We start from the raw sequence: 20,087 nt of genomic DNA, 5'->3' as shown, positions 1-20,087 counted from the left end.
GCTGTCTCTGTATTGATGACTGTGCAGCACTATGTGGGAAAGCTCCAGATGCTGAGATGTACACCACCATAGGCGACACACAGTACATTATTTTCTGGGGCTCAGTGAACAGAAACTGAAGGGGAGGATCGGACTGTAAAAAATCTCTATTATTCAGGTTTTGGTAGTTTTTTCCGTAAAGAAAAACAGTAGTGTCTCCTGACTGTTGTGACACAAAAATATATCTGTTGAAAATAGTCTTGTGTAGGCCCGACATCCCAGTGTGGTTTCGCAGTTCCACAGGTCAAATCGCTGTACTATCCAGTTTTGGGCCTTTGGTATCTAAAAAAAAAGCAGTTTGAGTGTGTCGCTCACTGTTCAGCCGCAAATATCTCTATTTAAAAAACTGTGGTATACACCAGTAAATTATTACTGTGGTTTTGATGTTCCACGGTAAAACATCTCTATTATCCTGTTTTTGGCATTTTTTACTGTATAAAAATAATAATAGTGTCTCCCTGATTTTTCAGACACAAATATATCTGTTGAAAATAGTCTGGTGTAGGCCAGAGAGACAGAAGTGTGCTTTTGCTGTTCCACAGTAAAAAATCTCTATTATCCTGCTTTTTGCATTTTTTTCTGTAAAAAAAAAAATAATAGTGTCTCCCTGATTTTTCAGACACAAATATATCTGTTGAAAATAGTCTGGTGTAGGCCCGAGAAATACAAGTGTGGTTTTGCAGTTCCACGGTACAAACCTCTGTATTATCCACTTTTGGGCCATTTGTATCTAAAAAAAACAGTTTGAGTGTGTCGCTCACTGTTCAGCCGCAAATATATATATATTTTAAAAAGCCTGGTATACACCAGTAAATTATAACTGTGGTTTTGCTGTTCCACAGTAAATAATCTCTATTATCCTGCTTTTGGCATTTTTTGCCGTAAAAAATAAATAGTGTCTCCTGATTGTTCAGACACAAATATATCTGTTGAAAATAGTCTGGTGTAGGCCCGAGAAATACAAGTGTGGTTTTGCAGTTCCACGGTTCAAACCTCTGTATTATCCACTATTGGGCCATTTGTATCTAAAAAAAAACAGTTTGAGTGTGTCGCTCACTGTTCAGCCGCAAATATATATATATTCAAATAAATCTGGTATACACCAGTAAATTATAACTGTGGTTTTGCTGTTCCACGGTAAAACATCTCTATTATCCTGCTTTTGGCATTTTTTGCCGTAAAAAATAAATAGTGTCTCCTGATTGTTCAGACACAAATATATCTGTTGAAAATAGTCTGGTGTAGGCCCGAGAAATACAAGTGTGGTTTTGCAGTTCCACGGTTCAAACCTCTGTATTATCCACTTTTGGGCCATTTGTATCTAAAAAAAACAGTTTGAGTGTGTCGCTCACTGTTCAGCCGCAAATATATATATATTTAAAAAAGGCTGGTATACACCAGTAAATTATAACTGTGGTTTTGCTGTTCCACGGTAAAACATCTCTATTATCCTGCTTTTGGCATTTTTTGCCGTAAAAAATAAATAGTGTCTCCTGATTGTTCAGACACAAATATATCTGTTGAAAATAGTCTGGTGTAGGCCCGAGAAATACAAGTGTGGTTTTGCAGTTCCACGGTTCAAACCTCTGTATTATCCACTTTTGGGCCATTTGTATCTAAAAAAAAACAGTTTGAGTGTGTCGCTCACTGTTCAGCCGCAAATATATATATATTCAAAAAAGTCTGTTATACACCAGTAAATTATAACTGTGGTTTTGCTGTTCCACGGTAAAACATCTCTATTATCCTGCTTTTGGCATTTTTTGCCGTAAAAAATAAATAGTGTCTCCTGATTGTTCAGACACAAATATATCTGTTCAAAATAGTCTGGTGTAAGCCCGAGAAATACAAGTGTGGCTTTGCAGTTTCACGGTTCAAACCTCTGTATTATCCACTTTTGGGCCATTTGTATCTAAAAAAAACAGTTTGAGTGTGTCGCTCACTGTTCAGCCACAAACATATATATATTCAAAAAAGTCTGGTATACACCAGTAAATTATAACTGTGGTTTTGCTGTTCCACGGTAAAACATCTCTATTATCCTGCTTTTGGCATTTTTTGCCGTAAAAAATAAATAGTGTCTCCTGATTGTTCAGACACAAATATATCTGTTGAAAATAGTCTGGTGTAGGCCCGAGAAATACAAGTGTGGCTTTGCAGTTCCACGGTTCAAACCTCTGTATTATCCACTTTTGGGAAATTTGTATCTAAAAAAAACAGTTTGAGTGTGTCGCTCACTGTTCAGCCGCAAATATATATATATTCAAAAAAGTCTGTTATACACCAGTAAATTATAACTGTGGTTTTGCTGTTCCACGGTAAAACATCTCTATTATCCTGCTTTTGGCATTTTTTGCCGTAAAAAATAAATAGTGTCTCCTGATTGTTCAGACACAAATATATCTGTTGAAAATAGTCTGGTGTAGGCCCGAGAAATACAAGTGTGGCTTTGCAGTTTCACGGTTCAAACCTCTGTATTATCCACTTTTGGGCCATTTGTATCTAAAAAAAACAGTTTGAGTGTGTCGCTCACTGTTCAGCCGCAAACATATATATATTCAAAAAAGTCTGGTATACACCAGTAAATTATAACTGTGGTTTTGCTGTTCCACGGTAAAACATCTCTATTATCCTGCTTTTGGCATTTTTTGCCGTAAAAAATAAATAGTGTCTCCTGATTGTTCAGACACAAATATATCTGTTGAAAATAGTCTGGTGTAGGCCCGAGAAATACAAGTGTGGCTTTGCAGTTTCACAGTTAAAACCTCTGTATTATCCACTTTTGGGCCATTTGTATCTAAAAAAAACAGTTTGAGTGTGTCGCTCACTGTTCAGCCGCAAATATATATATATTTTAAAAAGCCTGGTATACACCAGTAAATTATAACTGTGGTTTTGCTGTTCCACAGTAAAAAATCTCTATTATCCTGCTTTTGGCATTTTTTGCCGTAAAAAATAAATAGTGTCTCCTGATTGTTCAGACACAAATATATCTGTTGAAAATAGTCTGGTGTAGGCCCGAGAAATACAAGTGTGGTTTTGCAGTTCCACGGTTCAAACCTCTGTATTATCCACTTTTGGGCCATTTGTATCTAAAAAAAACAGTTTGAGTGTGTCGCTCACTGTTCAGCCGCAAATATATATATATTCAAAAAAGTCTGGTATACACCAGTAAATTATAACTGTGGTTTTGCTGTTCCACGGTAAAACATCTCTATTATCCTGCTTTTGGCATTTTTTGCCGTAAAAAATAAATAGTGTCTCCTGATTGTTCAGACACAAATAAATCTGTTGAAAATAGTCTGGTGTAGGCCCGAGAAATACAAGTGTGGCTTTGCAGTTTCACAGTTCAAACCTCTGTATTATCCACTTTTGGGCCATTTGTATCTAAAAAAAACAGTTTGAGTGTGTCGCTCACTGTTCAGCCGCAAATATATATATATTTTAAAAAGCCTGGTATACACCAGTAAATTATAACTGTGGTTTTGCTGTTCCACAGTAAAAAATCTCTATTATTCAGGTTTTGGTAGTTTTTTCCGTAAAGAAAAACAGTAGTGTCTCCTGACTGTTGTGACACAAAAATATATCTGTTGAAAATAGTCTTGTGTAGGCCCGACATCCCAGTGTGGTTTCGCAGTTCCATGGGTCAAATCGCTGTACTATCCAGTTTTGGGACTTTGGTATCTAAAAAAAAAGCAGTTTGAGTGTGTCGCTCACTGTTCAGCCGCAAATATCTCTATTTAAAAAAGTGTGGTATACCCCAGTAAACAATAACTGTGGTTTTGCCATCCCACGGTAAAAAATCTCTATTATTCAGGTTTTGGTAGTTTTTTCCGTAAAGAAAAACAGTAGTGTCTCCTGACTGTTGTGACACAAAAATATATCTGTTGAAAATAGTCTTGTGTAGGCCCGACATCCCAGTGTGGTTTCGCAGTTCCACGGGTCAAATCGCTGTACTATCCAGTTTTGGGCCTTTGGTATCTAAAAAAAAAGCAGTTTGAGTGTGTCGCTCAATGTTCAGGCGCAAATATCTCTATTTAAAAAAGTGTGGTATACCCCAGTAAACAATAACTGTGGTTTTCCTCTTCCACGGTTCTAATCTACTCTTTATTACCCTTTTTCCATTGATAGTGCAAGTGTAAGCTATTTTACTTCATTTTCAATGGGCAAGGCGCGTGGCAAGGGACGTGGAAGTGGACGTTCTGGTGATGGTTCGTGCAGAGGACGGGGCCGTGGTCAAGGTGAAAATGTGCCACAACCAACAGCCACATCTTCTCGCTCCCACTTCTTGACCGAATTACTAGGGAAGCACAGAACAACACCAGTATTGAGAACTGATCAGTGTGAACAGGTTATTAATTGGATAGCAGACAATACTTCCAGTTACCTGGGCACCACCACCTCCGGTCTGTCTTCCACACGGTCAACTCTTAGTAGCCGTGAGTCTCGACCGCATACTCCTCCTCACCCTGATGCTCCTTCCTCCCACCATGCCGAGTGTCGTCAGACAGCAAGTGATCCCACACTTGGACACTCTGAAGAGCTGTTCACTGGTCCATTTCCATATTTGGGCCCCTCGCCTGATACGCTTGAAGTGGTGGAAGAGGAGATCCCATGTTGCGATGCCCAAATATTTGAACAGCCACGGCCACAGGAAGTCGACGTTGGCAATCTGTCACAAGAGGTGGACGATGACGAGACACAATTGCCAGGAAGTGAGGAGGAGGATCGTGGTGCGCAAGTGGAAGAGGAGGAGGTGGTGGATGATCTAGTAACTGACCCAACGTGGAAGGAGGACATGCAGAGTGAGGCCAGCAGCATACAGGGGGAGGGAGGCAGAGTACCCCAACAGGCAGGAAGAAGCAGTGTGGTGGCCGCAGACAGAAGGCAGGCAACTGTTCCCCGTAACACCAACACGAGGGACGTTGCCAGTACAAGCGGTAGGTCTTCCAGAGTCTGGAATTTTTTTAAAGATTCTGCTGATAACCCCAAAAAGGCCATATGTTCCACCTGCCATGCCAGCATCAGCAGGGGTGAGAAAACTTTTAGCCTGACCACCACCAGCATGATCAGGCACATGGCAGCAAAGCACCCGACTTTGTGGGGCGAAACCCAGGGTCCACGACCAGTGTCAGCGGGTGTCACCACTGCTTCTTCCACTGTTGTGCGTGCAATAGAACCCCCTGTTGTGTGTGCAAGACAATCCCCTGTCCATACTGCATGTAAAGATGCCCCCTCCTCTCAGTCTTCACTTGTTATGGCAGTTTCTCAAGAAACAGCATCAACGTCCACGTCCACGTCCCACCGCAGCGTTCAATTGTCCATATCCCAGACCTTTGAACGAAAGTGGAAATTCGCAGCTAACGCCCCACAGGCCACAGTCCTAAATTCGCACATTTCATGACTGCTTGCATTGGAAATGCTGCCTTTTAGGCTGGTGGAGACGGAATCCTTCCGCAATCTTATGGCGGTGGCCGTCCCTCGGTACTCGGTCCCCAGCAGACACTATTTTGCCCAGTGTGCCATCCCCGCACTACACAAGCACGTGTCCCAAAGCATCTGCCGTGCCCTCAACAACGCAGTTACTGGGAGAGTCCACCTGACAACGGACACGTGGACAAGTGCTTGCGGCCAGGGACGGTACATCTCTCTGACGGCACACTGGGTAAACATAGTGGAAGCCGGGACCCAGTCAGACCTTGGGACGGAACACATCCTCCCCACACCGAAGATTGCGGGCCCTATGTCAGTCAGAGTTGCCCCCACAGTGTACAGCTCCTGCGCATCCTCCTCCTCCTCCTCATGTTCAGCCTCCATCTCAGATATCACCACATCAGTTACAAGCTGGAAGCATTGCAGTACTGCCTCCGCCAAGCGGCAACAGGCTGTGCTGAAACTCATAAGCTTAGGTGATAAACCTCACACTGCTTGTGAGTTGTGGACAGCTGTGAAAGAGCAGGCAGATCTGTGGCTGAGACCGCTGAACCTACATCCCGGCATGGTCGTGTGTGACAATGGCCGTAACCTGGTGGCGGCTCTGAGGCGAGGGGAGATCACACACGTACCATGCCTGGCTCATGTGCTTAACCTCGTGGTTCAGCGGTTTCTTAAATCGTACCCTGAGTTGCCAGATCTGCTCGTGAAAGTACGCCGCCTGTCAGCTCATTTTCTCAAGTCGGCTACAGTTTCCGCCGCCTTTGCTGTGTTGCAGCAGCGTTTGCAGCTTCCGGCACACCGACTGGTGTGTGATGTCCCCACACGTTGGAACTCTACCCTCCACATGTTGCAAAGGATTTGTGAGCAGAAGAGAGCAGTTGTGGAGTACCAGCTGCAACAAGGCCGTCGATATTCAGGTCAGACTCCACACATAAGACCTCAGGAGTGGACCTGGATGTCTGACATATGTACCATCCTGACAAACTTTGAGGAGGCCACCATGATGGTGAGTGGCGATGACGCCATCATTAGTGTCAGCATCCCACTTGTCTGTCTTTTGCAACGCTCTCTGCAGAGAAATAAAGAGGAGGCATTGCAGCCAGAGTATGATGAGATGGATCAAGAAGCCGTAGCGGGCGATTACACACAGCCCAGCCTCATCTCATCCCAACGTGCATTGGGGGACAATGAGGGAGAGGAGGAGTAGGAGGAGGAGGAAGAACAGGAGCTGCTATCTTGCGTTGTAGATGGTAGTACCTGTACAAGTGTCATACCGTCGGTTCAGCGTGGGTGGCCTGAGGACAGGGGGGAGGAGGAAGAGGAGGAGGAGGAGAGCATGGTCAGTCGTCATCTTGGTCAGGACACGGAAATCTTACCCGTTACCAGTCTGGCACGCATGGCTGACTTTATGTTACGCTGCCTTAACCGTGACCCTCGCGTTGTCAAAATGTTGGGTGACAGTCATTACTGGTTGGTGACACTTGTAGACCCCCGCTACAAGGAGAACTTTCACTCTCTTATTCCTGAGGTGGAGAGGTCTACAAAAATGGGGCAATACCAGAAGGCCCTTGCTGCAGAACTCTTAAAAAAATTCCCATCTGAACACGCTAGCGGCAGAGGTCACAGTTCGTTGCCCAACCAAGGCGTACAGGCGAGAGAGATGCAACTCCAATCCAGCAGAGGCAGGGGAACACTGTCAACGTTCTGGGACAGTTTTCTGACACCCGCCCAGCTTACAGGCCCTGAGGCGTGGGGTACTCTCACAAGGAGTGGAAAGTTTCAAAAGATGGTGAGGGAGTACCTTGCCGATCGTACCAGCGTCCTCCGTGATTCCTCTGTGCCTTTTAATTATTGGGTATCCAAGCTGGACACTTGGAATGAACTCGCTCTGTACGCCTTGGAGGTCCTGGCCTGCCCTGCCGCTAGCGTGTTATCAGAGCGTGTTTTTATTGCCGCTGGGGGAATTATAACTGATAAGCGCACTCGCCTGTCAACTGACAATGCTGACAAGCTGACCCTTATCAAAATGAACAAGGGCTGAATTGGGCCAGACTTCTCATCACCACCAAATGACAGCAGAGTAACATAAAGTCAAATCCATTGTGTTATTTCGGGAGGTGTATTCACATGCACCGCTTCACACCCACACATGGGTATACGCTTCCTCGTTTCGGCTGTTTAATCTTCTTCTCCATATCCTCAGCCTCCACCACCACTATACCACCAGGGTGCCAGCATTGCAAGTTCCTCCGTCCTAATTTTTGGCAGCTTTTGCTGGGAAAGCATAAGCAAATATTATGGGACACCCACTCCCCAATAATGGGACTTATGTTTGTAATATGCTGTACTGCATGGCTCTTGTAAGGGGCATTGCAAGTTGCTCCGTCCTAATTTTTGGCAGCTTTTGCTGGGAAAGCATAAGCAAATACTATGGGAGACCCACTCCCCAATAATGGGACTTATGTTTGTAATATGCTGTACTGCATGTGACGCGCCCCCTGGGCCGTGTGTACACGTGTGTTGGATACCCGGTGCCGGGTCTCTGGGGTCTGTAGTCTCCGTGGCGGTGACCCGGTCCCGTGGCTCAGGCTGGTCAAACCAGTGGCAGTCTTTCTTAGGTTTTGAGGTTAATTGTCCGACTGCGCCACCCGTGGATTGCGGTCAGGGAGTACCACCGCTGCGAGGCAGACCGCTGAGGCTGGTGTTGTGTGCGCAGCATAGAATGGGATAACTCCCCTCGGGAGGAGTATAGCCTCAGGGCAGTGAGTGTGGATGATGGGGGTGATGGTGCACGAGCGCAGCAGGAACGACTCAGAGTCTTTGCAGTGCAGTTCAGGGTCTTTACTGATTATTATAAGGTAGACCCTCCCGGGAGTACTGGCTAGCATAAGAGGCCTGGTCAGTCTGTGAGCAAGCAGGAGTTCCCCTGGCCAGGTGGAGTTGTAGGCCTCCCCGTCTGTCTGCACTCTTTCTGGCTACCTTGCTGTAAGCGGGTAGAAGTAGCCCACGTCCCTGAGTGTACCGTATAGTGCTCACCCGTATGGCTGGTGACTTGGGGCCTTCTGTTAGCCTCCGCTCCACGACGGCGGTGCTGGTCCCTTGCTTGTGACTGAGCTTCCGGGCTTCTATGGCCAGAGGACCTGAAATCCCCTGCCGGCTGGTTTCTGCTGCTGGATATATAAGTCCTCACAGCTTCGGACTCCTGTGTCCGGTTCCTATTGTCTTCTGCCAGGGCGAGCTCTGCTCAGCTTCCAGCCCCTGGTCTTTAGCTCCTAGCTCCTACAGAGCTCCTTGCTGTTACTTTCCCTTGCTCTCACTCTGACCCTGACTGTTCTCTGACCCCCTCAACCGCGCCCCAGATCCAGTTTATAAGGGCAGAATTCTCCCCTCCCAGGACTGGGGCAGGAGGATGTTGCATGTTTAAGGGATCCTGACCAGGAAACCTCCCACTTGCTCTCCGACGTAATATCTCTATTACTGTGGTGACCAGACCCCTGGGGTGCCACACATGGCTCTTGTAAGGGGCATTGCAGTTCCTCATAATTTTTGGAAAGCCTTCCATTCACTGCTTAGGCCAACAGTGCACGGGAGACCCAGTTGCTATAAATCGAAAAAAAGGTTTAGTTAACGCCCTCTGACCTCCATGTCATTTCCAAGGGGCATTGGAGTGGCTCGAAATTTTTGGTAGGCATTGCACTCACTGTATGCCCTATAACTGTGTAGCCGAACTGCTCCTTCTGTTACAGAAACATATCCTACAAGACATATCTGGTTGACTGGCCTGATATTGATGTGAATGGTCCCTGTTCCTCCTGCTCTTTCTCCTTTGCCACCACCTCATCCATCATTTATCACCTGAAGCTTTGTTTTAACGGGAGTCATAGAACTGGGATAGTAGCAGGAAAACATCCAGCAATCCTCGGAGGAGGTAGGATATGCGCCAAAACGCGGACCACCTCAGGCCTAGCCGCTACTACATACATGTGCTTGCATTCCAAGAAAACAAAGCAGATGCTAACTTCTATCATCATCATCATGCTCCTCACCTAGGCACTCTCAACTCCCCTGATGGAGAAGCCAGGGCCCACCGGAGGAGTCTGGTTCTCTGGTGGGCTCGTCCAATGCTGCTCTAAAGCAGGCCAGGCTAAGAAAAGTGTGGGGGAAGGTGACAGGAGAAATCAGGGCGGCTGGGGACCGAGTATGGAGACCTGGCCGCCACCTGGCGGCTGGGGACCGAGCGTGGACACCCGTCCGCCGGGCGGCTGGGGACAGAGTATGGATACCTCGCTGCCGAAGCGGCCATGAGGTAGTGACCAGCTTCGGCCTCCTCCAAACTAAAAGGCCCCATTTCAAGTGAAAGCTAGCAGTATGGTATTGCAGCCTGCGGGTGGGTGGGTGGTTGGCTGCATATTTTCGCTTGCATTGCAAGGAATGGGGGAGGTACAATTGAACACTACCCTGGGACAAGGACTTGTACGGGGATAGTTGCAAGTCTGCATCTTCTGATGCGGCAAGGATCACTTCTGATGGGCACACTTTTAGACAGTGACCTGGGGGTCAGAGATGCTTCCAGGGGTCTTCCCCTTGTCTTTTCAGCACTGTATGCATGTGTCACACAGCACATGGCCAGATAAGGTTGTAAAATGTTAAAATGACATTTCCCGGTGAACGCATTTGTCACGGTTGAAAGCAATACAAAAGTGCAAAAACGCATGAAAAATGCTACTTGTGAACATAGCCCAAGGTGTGAAGGAGTATTTTTGTTTTTGGTTATTTATTTTACCTTATACACAAGTCTTTACCCTGGAAAGGTAATTCATTAACATATTTCACAGGAAAACCGTTTCAGTTTAGTTTTTAAACGTTTTATTGTGAGCCCGCAAAAGTGGCTTAATACCTCTGACCACGTTGTTGACAGCAGTGACCTGGGGGTCAGAAATGCTTCCAGGGGCGATCCCCATGATGCTCCCATGTCTTTTGAGCACTGTCACTATCGTTTTGGGCACTTTTTAGGCTTTCTACAGACTGCCGGGGGTGCTGCCGCAAAAATGCTCGAGTCTCTCATAGACTAACATTGGGCTCGTTGCTCGGGTCGAGCACGCGAGTATCACGGTAAGCTCGGCCCGAGCTTCGAGCACCCGAGCATTTTAGTGATCGCTCAACTCTATCAGTCGTCATCTTGGTGAGGACACGGAAGTCTTGCCCGTTATCAGTCTGGCACCCATGGCTGACTTTATGTTACGCTGCCTTAACCGTGACCCTCGCATTGTCAAAATGTTGGGTGACAGTCATTACTGGTTGATGACACTTTTAGACCCCCTCTACAAGGAGAACTTTCACTCTCTTATTCCTGAGGTGAAGGGGTCTACAAAAATGGGGCAGTACCAGAAGGCCCTTGCTGCAGAACTATTAAAAAAATTCCCATCTGAACACGGTAGCGGCAGAGGTCACAGTTCGCTGCCCAACTAAGGCATACAGGCGAGAGAGACGCAACTCCAATCCAGCAGAGGCAGGGGAACACTGTCAATGTTCTAGGACAGTTTTCTGAGACCTGCCCAGCTTACAGGCCCTGAGTCGCAGGGTACTCTCACAAGGAGTGGAAAGTTTCAAAAGATAGTGAGGGAGTACCAGCGTCCTCCGTGATTCCTCTGTGCCTTTTAATGGGTATCCAAGCTGGACACTTGGAATGAACTCACTCTGTATGCCTTGGAGGTCCTGGCCTGCCCTGTCGCTAGCGTGTTATCGGAGCGTGTTTTTAGTGCCGCTGGGGGAATTATAGCTGATAAGTGCACTTGCCTGTCAACTGACAATGCTGACAAGCTGACCCTTATCAAAATGAACAAGGGCTGGATTGGGCCAGACTTCTCATCACCACCAAATGACAGCAGAGTAACATAAAGTCAAATCCACTGTGTTATTTCGGGAGGTGTATTCCCATGCATCGCTTCACACCCACACATGGGTATACGCTTCCTCATTTCGGCTGTTTTTTGCTCTTCTCCTTATCCTCAGCCTCCATGACCACTATACCACCAGGGTGACCGTGGTCCATGTTACCAGCATTGCAAGTTCCTCTGTCCTAATTTTTGGCATCTTTTGCTTGGAAGGCATAAGCAAAGACTATGGGAGACCCACTCCCCAATAATGGGAATAATGTTTTTAATATGCTGTACTGCATGGCTCTTGTAAGGGACATTGCAAGTTCCCTCTTCCTAATTTTTGGCAGCTTTTGCTTGGAAGGCATAGGCAAAGACTATGGGAGACCCACTCCCCAATAATGGGAATAATGTTTTTAATATGCTGTACTGCATGGCTCTTGTAAGGGGCATTAAAATCGTCTTGTTAAGCTACTGTGACCTCCACGTCTCTTCCAAGGGTCGTTAATATTATCTTTTGATTCCACTGCGACCTCCACCACTCTTCCAAGGGACATTAAAAGCATCTTGTTAAGCTACTGTGACCTCCACGTCTCTTCCACAGGGCGTTGATATTGTCTTTTTATTCCACTGTAACCTCCACCACTCTTCCAAGAGGCATTGATATTGTCTTTTTATTCCACTGCGACCTCCACCACTCTTCCAAGGGGCATTAAAACCGTCTTGTTAAGCTACTGCGACCTCCACATCTCTTCCAAGGGGCATTAAAACTGTCTTGTTAAACCACTCTGAACTCCACGTCTCTTCTAAGGGGCATTAAAACCGTCTTGTTAAACCACTCTGAACTCCACAGCTCTTACAAGGGGCATTGAAAAGTTGTTTTTAATTACCTCTAACCTCCACGACTCTTGCAACGGGCATTGCATTTCCTCCTAATTTTTGTCAGCTTTTGCTTTTCAATGCATAGGCGAACACTAAGGGAGACCCACTCCCTAATAATGGGTAGAAGGTTTTTAATACACTGTAATCCACGTCTGTTTCAAGGGGCATTGCAGTGCCTAATAATTTTTGGAAAGCCTTCCATTCCCTGCTTAGGCCAGCAGTGTACAGGAGACCCAGTTGCTATAAATGGAAAAAACGGTTTAGTTAAGGCCCTCTGACCTCCATGTCACTTCCAAGGGGCATTGGAGTGCCTCGAAATTTTTGGTAGGCATTGCATTCACTGTATGCCTTATAACTGTGTAGCTGAACCGCTCCTTTTGGTACAGAAACATATCCTACAAGACATGTGTGGTTGGCTGGCCTGATATTGATGTGAATGGTCCCTGTTCCTCCTGCTCTTTCTCCTTTGCCACCACCTCATCCATCATTCATCACCTGAAGCTTTGTTTTAACGGGAGTCATAGAACTGGGATAGTAGCAGGAAAACATCCAGCAATCCTCGAAGGAGGTAGAATATGCGCCAAAACGCTGACCACCTCAGGCCTAGCTGCTACTACATACATGCGCTTGCATTCCAAGGAACAGAAAGCTAAGGAGGTGGATGGCCTCATGATCATGAATAATTTACTCGTTGTGTAGGAGGCCGACCACTTCTGCTGTCTACCTTCTGAACTTTGTGTTGAAGCCTGATTGACCCAGGACCCGCAATCCTCTATGTCTGGAGGACGTGTTGCATCCCAGTGTCCAACTGTGTCCCGGCTTCCACAATATTAACCCAGTGTGAAGGCGTCAGTGAGATGGATCATTCCTGGCCACATTCACTTGTCCACGTGTTTGTGGTTAGGCTGTCCTTCCCACTAAATGCACTGGGGAGGGCACAGGTAATGTTTTGGTATGCGCGCTTGTGTATAAGGCGCACCGGGACAAATAGGGGCGGCTGGGGACCGTTTATGGACACCCGGCCACCCCCACGCGGCTGGGGACTGTGTGTGGGCACCCGGCCGCGGGGCGGCTGGGGACTGAGTATGGACACCCGGCCGCCCCCTGGCGGCTGGGGACCAAGCGTGGACACCCGGCCGCCGGGCGGCTGGGGACTGAGTATGAATACCAGGCTACCGACGCAGCCATGACGTGGTGGCCAGATTCCACCTCCACATGCCTAAAAGGCCCAATTTCAAGTGCAAGCAAGCTAGCAGTATGGTATTGCAGCCTGGGGGTGGGTGGGTGCATACTTGCGCTTGTATTGCAAGTTATGGGGGAGGTACAATTGAACACTGCCCTGGGACAAGGACTTGCACGGGGATAGTTGCAAGTCTGCATCTTCTGATGCGGCAAGGATCACTTCTGATGGGCACACTTTTAGGCAGTGACCTGGGTGTCAGAGATGCTTCCAGGGGTCTTCCCCATGCTGTTCCCATGTCTTTTTAGCACTGTATGCATGTGTCACACAGCACATGGCCAGATAAGGTTGTAAAATGTTAAAATGACATTTCCCGGTGAATGCATTTGTCACGGTTGAAAGCAATACAAATGTGCAAAAACGCATGAAAAATTGTACTTGTGAACATAGCCCAAGGTGTGGAGGAGTATTTTTGTTTTTGGTTATTTATTTTACCTTATACACAAGTCTTTACCCTGGAAAGGATGTTCCTTAACCCCTTTCCGACCTGGTCAGTAATAGTACGCACCAGGTCGGGAAGGCCGGTTCAGCGGGGGCTCCGGCGGTGAGCCCGCACTGAAGCGAGCACATGTCAGCTGATTATTGGAATCGCAATCCACCCGCGGCTGTTAACATGTTAAATCTCTGACAGTGGCATTTAACTCGCGCTTCCGGGAGTCCTAAGCCCCGCCCATCAGTGACCCCGTCACGTGATCGCGGGTCACCAATGGGTGGGCATGACAACTCAGGGTCTGCAGCAGACGCCTGTGGTTGTCATGTCTCAATTGCTATGAGCGCCACCTAGTGGTCAGCGCTCATAGCAAGTGAGCATTTCTCCTGCATACAAGCGATCTGCTCATCGCTTGTATGCAGTAGAAGCAATCAGACAACTGCTGCTTCTAGTCTCCTATGGAGACTATAGATGCAAGCAGAAAGTGTAAAAAAAAAGTTTTTAAAAAATAAAAAAAATAAAAAATATATAAAAGTGTAAGTCACGCCCCTTTCGCCCCATTCAAAATAAAATATATATATATATAAAAAAAAAAACACATACACATATTTGGTATCGCCGCGTTCAGAATCGCCCGATCTATCAATATAAAAGAAGAATTAATACCATCAGTAAACGGCGTAACGAGAAAAAAAATTTAAACACCAGAATTAAGTTTTTTTGGTCGCTTCAACTTTGCAATAAAATGCAATAACGGGCGATCAAAACATCAGATCTACCCCAAAATGGTATCAATAAAAACGTCAGCCCGGCACGCAAAAAATAAGCCCTCACCTGGCCCCAGATCCCGAAAAATGGAGAAGCTAAGGGTCTAGGAAAATGGCGTCATTTTTTTTGTTTTTTTTAGCAAGCTTTGGATTTTTTTTTTACCACTTAAATAAAAAAGAACCTATACATGCTTGGTGTCTATGAACTCGTAACGACCTGGAAAATAATGATGGCAGGTCAGTTTTAGCAATCTGTGAACGTGGTAAAAAAAGGACCCAAAAAACAACTGTGGAATTGCATTTTTTTTGCAGTTTCACGGCACTTGGAATTTTGTTTCCCATTTTCCAGCACACGATATGGTAAAACCAGTGATGGTGTTTAAAAGTACAACTCGTCCCGCAAAAAATAAGCCCTCACATGGCCATATTGAATGAAAATTAAAAAAGTTCTGGCTCTGGGAAGAAGGGGAGCAAAAAAGGAAAACACAAAAACAGAAAGACCCATGGTCGTTAAGGGGTTAACATATTTCACACGAAAGCACTTTCACTTTCGTTTTTGAACGTTTTATTGTGAGCCTGTAAGGGTATGTGCACACGATGCAGAAATGAAGCAGAAAATTTCTGCATCATTTCTGCATCTCCCTGGCAGAAAAAACGCATGCAGATTGTGCATGCGTTTTTCCTGCAGAATACATGCGGATCCACATGCGGATTCACATGCGTTTCCGCATGCAGATTGACAAGCGCTTTCCAGGCGATTTTAGCATCACTTGGAAAGTGCTTGACAACTAGGTCACACTATATAAATCCAGGCAACCGGCATATATAGTGTGACCCGAGAGAGTGTATATACTTACCTCCGATGGCCCGCGCTGTCCTGCTTACACTCCGTTCTCCCGGCTGCCGGCAACTTTGAATTGAAAGACCTGCCGACGTCAGCGTCACGTGACCCGTCACATGACTCTGACGTCACCGCAGGTCCTACAACTCACTGCAAGTGCCGGGAACCAAGAGGGAGCGCTGCGCGGGCCGACAGATGGTAAGTATATATATATTTTTTATTTTATTCTTGTTTTACAGCTTTTTTAATGGTACCTGGGTGTGGATGAGACTCTCCTCTCCTCCACACCCGGGTACCATCCGCACATTAGAACACGCCAATTACGCAAGTACAGATGCAGTCTTGCGGAATTGGCGCGTTCTAATGCAAGTCAATGGCGGCGAAAACGCCGCGTTTCCGCATAATTAAATGACATGCTGCGGATTTTTGAGCGCAGCGTTTACGCTGCGGAAAAATCCGCATCATGGGCACAGCACATGCGGATTTCAATTGGGGAACATTGCTTCCCTTCTACCATGCGTTTTTCATGCGTTTCCGCAACTGCAAAAACGCCGCGGAAACGCATGAAAAACGCATCGTGTGAACTCAGCCTAAAAGTGGCTTAATACCTCTGACCACGTTGTTGACAGCAGTGACCTGGGGGTCAGAAATGCTTCCTGGGGCGATCCCCATGCTGTCCCCATGTCATTTGAGCACTGTCACTATCGTTTTGGGCACTTTTTAGGCTTACTACAGACTGCCGGGGGAGCCGCCGCAAAAATGTTCGGGTCTCCCATAGACTAACATTGGGCTCGTTGCTCGGGTCGAGCACCAGAGTATCACAGTGAGCTCGGCCCGAGCTTCGAGCACCCGAGCATTTTAGTGCTCGCTCAACACTAGTCTGCATGTTTTTTGGCTGTGTATGGTAAAGCTCCACTGTGAGACTAGTAACATGTCCTTGACATGAATGTATATGATAACCAAATCAGATCTCCTGCTTTGCACTGAGGAGGGGCAACACCCTGAAACACGTGTCTGCAAAGGGAGTCTCTGGTTTTGGCTTCATATTCCAAGTCATGTGACAGGGCTTGTTAAAAGGTCAATAATGATTTTTAGGATTGCTACATCCAATAGGTGGTGCCAGACAATAAGTTATCTTCCTTTTGAAAAGGCTATTTGCATATGATAAATGCATTTATTTATTTTACTCACTTATATAGCGCCATTAATTCCACAGCGCTTTACAGACATTATGGGCATTGTCCCCATTGGGGCTCACAATCTACATTCCCTATCACTATGTCTTTGGAATGTGGGAGGAAACCGGAGAACCTGGAGGAAACCCACGCAAACATGGGGAGAACATACAAACTCCTTGCAGATGTTGTCCTTGGTGGGAGTTGAATCCAGGACCCCAGCACTGCACGGCTGCAGTGCTAACCACTGAGCCACCGTGCTAATAAATGTATTAGTTCTTTGTTTGGTGGTTCAGAGATGCGCATAACTAGGATGGGGTGGCAAAGCATGAGACCTACTGCTCTACTTTGGCCAGGATGCAACTGTTCACACTGCTTATAATGTTCAAGAAGAAGAATGATTGGGAGACATGTACGCATGCCCCAGCATGAAAAGAAAGATAAGCAATCAGCACGCCACTGATGCTCTGGAGGCTACAAGGTTGAACTATTCCCATAATTTATATTGATGTTTAGGATTATGAGAATATATACATATATATTATGAGAATATATTTCTGATACTTTGCATTGTTTAGGGACCGCCATGGGGCCTTTCCTTGGGCCTAAAACTGTTATTTTATAAAAAATAAAATCTGGAGACTGAAATATTGAGGCTGAACAGTATCATCATCTTGCTGGTCCAAGAACCTGAGACCCTTGAGTGAGTGTTCTGGTGGGCAAGGGTATTTGGAAGACATTAAAAAGGGTTGTCCCACAGTGAAATACATTTTTTTCTTTCTGAGAGACACTTGTGTAAATGTTCTGGAGGGGCATAAACAGTAGGAACACAACATTAAAGGGCTTGTCAGATAGTGATATACAATATTTTCTTTTAGGAATGACTGGCGGCAGTAATCAGGTGACTAGAAGAGCGCTTCATTGGATGTTTCTCCGATGAGGAACTCTTCTAGTCACCTGCCCAATTCATCCAATCGCAGAGTGCAAAGACTCTAAATGGTGCCAAGACTGTAAATGTATGATGCCAGAGATGGCCCATTACAGTGCCATACGAGTACCTGAAATACCACCAAAATCAGTATATGTGAAATGTATGAGATTCGTCCATCAGACAGCTAGATACTGAATTAGCCATTGCTCCAGATTCCAGGAGGGGTGGAGTTTTTACAAAGGCATAACTTGGGTCCCAATGCAAAACCTGTAACAAAGCTTCTATCGACCATGTGCCACGTATAATAATGATGTCATCGGTGGTAGAGAAGTCTTTGGATCTCCCACAAGAACCAGGGCCACCCACATGTCACTCCTATTTCTGCCCCTCCTCCAGTTACGCTAATAATGTGGCTTTACAACATTCCAGCAGCTTTCTGGTATTGTGCTCAAAGCTCATGATGAACAATTCTTCTGACACAGAGACAGTATTGGTAATAAATGTTATGGAGGTTTTCCAGCTATAAGACTCCGTAATGGCATTATCCAGTTGTGTACCCATGGTCAGTAATATACTTAGATTGATCTAGGTCATCGGTTTGGGACTTACCCTCAATTTTACTCCAGGTGTCATATATTGAAGGGTAAAGTTCCCTGGTGTCAATGATTAATCCAATAGTCAGTAGATAAAAGGAAAGATATGCATAATGTCTTGGTGTAAGGCGCTAGAAAATTCTGCATCTCTGGAAGATCTCCCCAAGCAGAAAAGAATGTGGGAAATGTTAAGTGCTTACAGTAAACTCTAAGAAGAAGATCTGGAAATAATCTGCTCTAAAACCACAACTCCCACAGCGCTCTGACAGTGTCTTACTATTAAAGGAGTTCTCCGAGATCATATGAATTCTAAGAGCATAGAAGTATAATGCACCCAAAAGTTGCCTCTATATATTTACCTCGCCGCTCACCTGTCCTACTGAAGCCTGCCGTCTGATCCTCCTTACTCTCTTGCTTCTTCTTTCCAACATACCCTGGTGCACAACAGTGTTCTTCACTCACAGAGGACCAGATGATGGGCTATGGTGGTGACGGGACAGGTGAGCACTGAGGTGTCTTCAATTCAGCAAAACGGTGGCCAACTGAATTTATTCAGAGTAAATAGCAAATTTTACAATTCAATAAAATACAATTGTTTTTGTAAAATTAATTCGAAGCAAATTCAATTAATCTCGAACAAATTTGCAGAACTCTAATGATTACTATTGCTTCTTTTGGAGGTTTCCCCATACAGGGACTGCAACAACAGTTAAAAAAATTACTCACTTAGAGGAAATGAGCTTGATATTTGCAATTTTCTGAGGCAGAGGGCTTGGACATAGATAGAATACAACAGAGACTGACAATTGCCACACTTTAGTTGTACTTGTGACAATCTGCTTGCAATTACTTCAGCAACTCCTCCTTCACTCTGGATAGTTTACGCCATTTCCATGGACACCCCAGCAGAGCCTGTATTTGTACTTGTGACAGTCTGCTTGCAATCACTTCAACAGCTCATCCTTCACTCTGGCTAGTTTATGCCAGGGGTGGGGAATCTTTTTTCTGCCAAGTGGCATTTGGATATTTATACCTGAAAAATTGCACATTAACTCCACGCACAAAGTACGTCCTGACGCTGGCACTGGTGTCATGACGTAATCTTTCATTACACGCGCCTCAGTGTTCAGTAGTGAACACTGCGTGATTGTGCTCACAGAGGAAGAAAGAATAAAAGGGTTGGCGGCCGGCAAAGTACAGCTGACAGCCCAAACAGAATCTGCCTGGGGGGTGGATAAAAGGTCATCAAGGACCATAGCCTGAGGTTCCTTGCCCCTGGTTTATGTAATTTCCATAGACACCTCAGCAGAGCCTGTATTTGTACTTCTGAAAGTCTGCTGGCAATCACTTCAGCAGCTCTTCCTTCACTCTGAACAGTATGTGTGATTCTCGCAAAGTGCTGGTCACAGTCATCTTCATGGTCACGTCTCTTGGCAGCAATGTCCTGCAGTAGCTTTGCTCTAGTAGTTGGTAAACACTTATAGCTTACGCTCTCAGTTACCATGTAACAGTCTCCAACACACAGGCACCAGTCTCCAGCAGTCATTGGTCTAGCACTCATCTTTACACTCAGACATCAGCACTGGTGTAACAATCCTCCCACTCAGGAATAAGCCTTTACGCTTCACTATGCTATGTTAAATCCTCACCCTTATGGCTGTCATAATGGTCACCCTATAGGCGAGAATAAGCCTCTCTGCTCCCTTCAGCAGCGGCAATCCTCTCCCCAAGTCTCAGCAATGGTGGTATTCTCATTTAGGTCTACCCTATGTAGGAGTGGAGCTGCAGTTTTGGCTAAATCTACGTGCGCTACAAAATCTTGGTTTCCGCTTGCAAATGTTTTCAATCAACTCATGTTCAGAACTTTTGGCTGAATC

The 20,087-nt window shown here is 45.9% G+C and overlaps 1 long non-coding RNA gene across 1 annotated transcript in view; it reads right to left on the bottom strand.

Annotated features, from left to right (window-relative positions):
- LOC141162428 (uncharacterized) overlaps nt 1-20,087 on the bottom strand; it is a 27,876-nt gene extending 7,789 nt beyond the window's left edge. The window contains exons 1-2 of the long non-coding RNA XR_012250777.1: nt 19,860-20,087; nt 18,570-18,752 (exon numbers count right to left, since the gene is read on the bottom strand). This is a non-coding gene — a long non-coding RNA (uncharacterized lncRNA). The remainder of the gene's footprint in view (nt 1-18,569; nt 18,753-19,859) is intronic.

Source organism: Phyllobates terribilis, unplaced genomic scaffold, assembly GCF_046119375.1.
Source record: "Phyllobates terribilis strain yellow unplaced genomic scaffold, ASM4611937v1 Scaffold_9__5_contigs__length_417890890, whole genome shotgun sequence".
In the NCBI taxonomy this organism is placed as follows: Eukaryota; Metazoa; Chordata; class Amphibia; order Anura; family Dendrobatidae; genus Phyllobates; species Phyllobates terribilis.
Note: the sequence above shows the minus strand (reverse complement) of the source record. Positions and strands in the feature narration are given on the sequence as shown.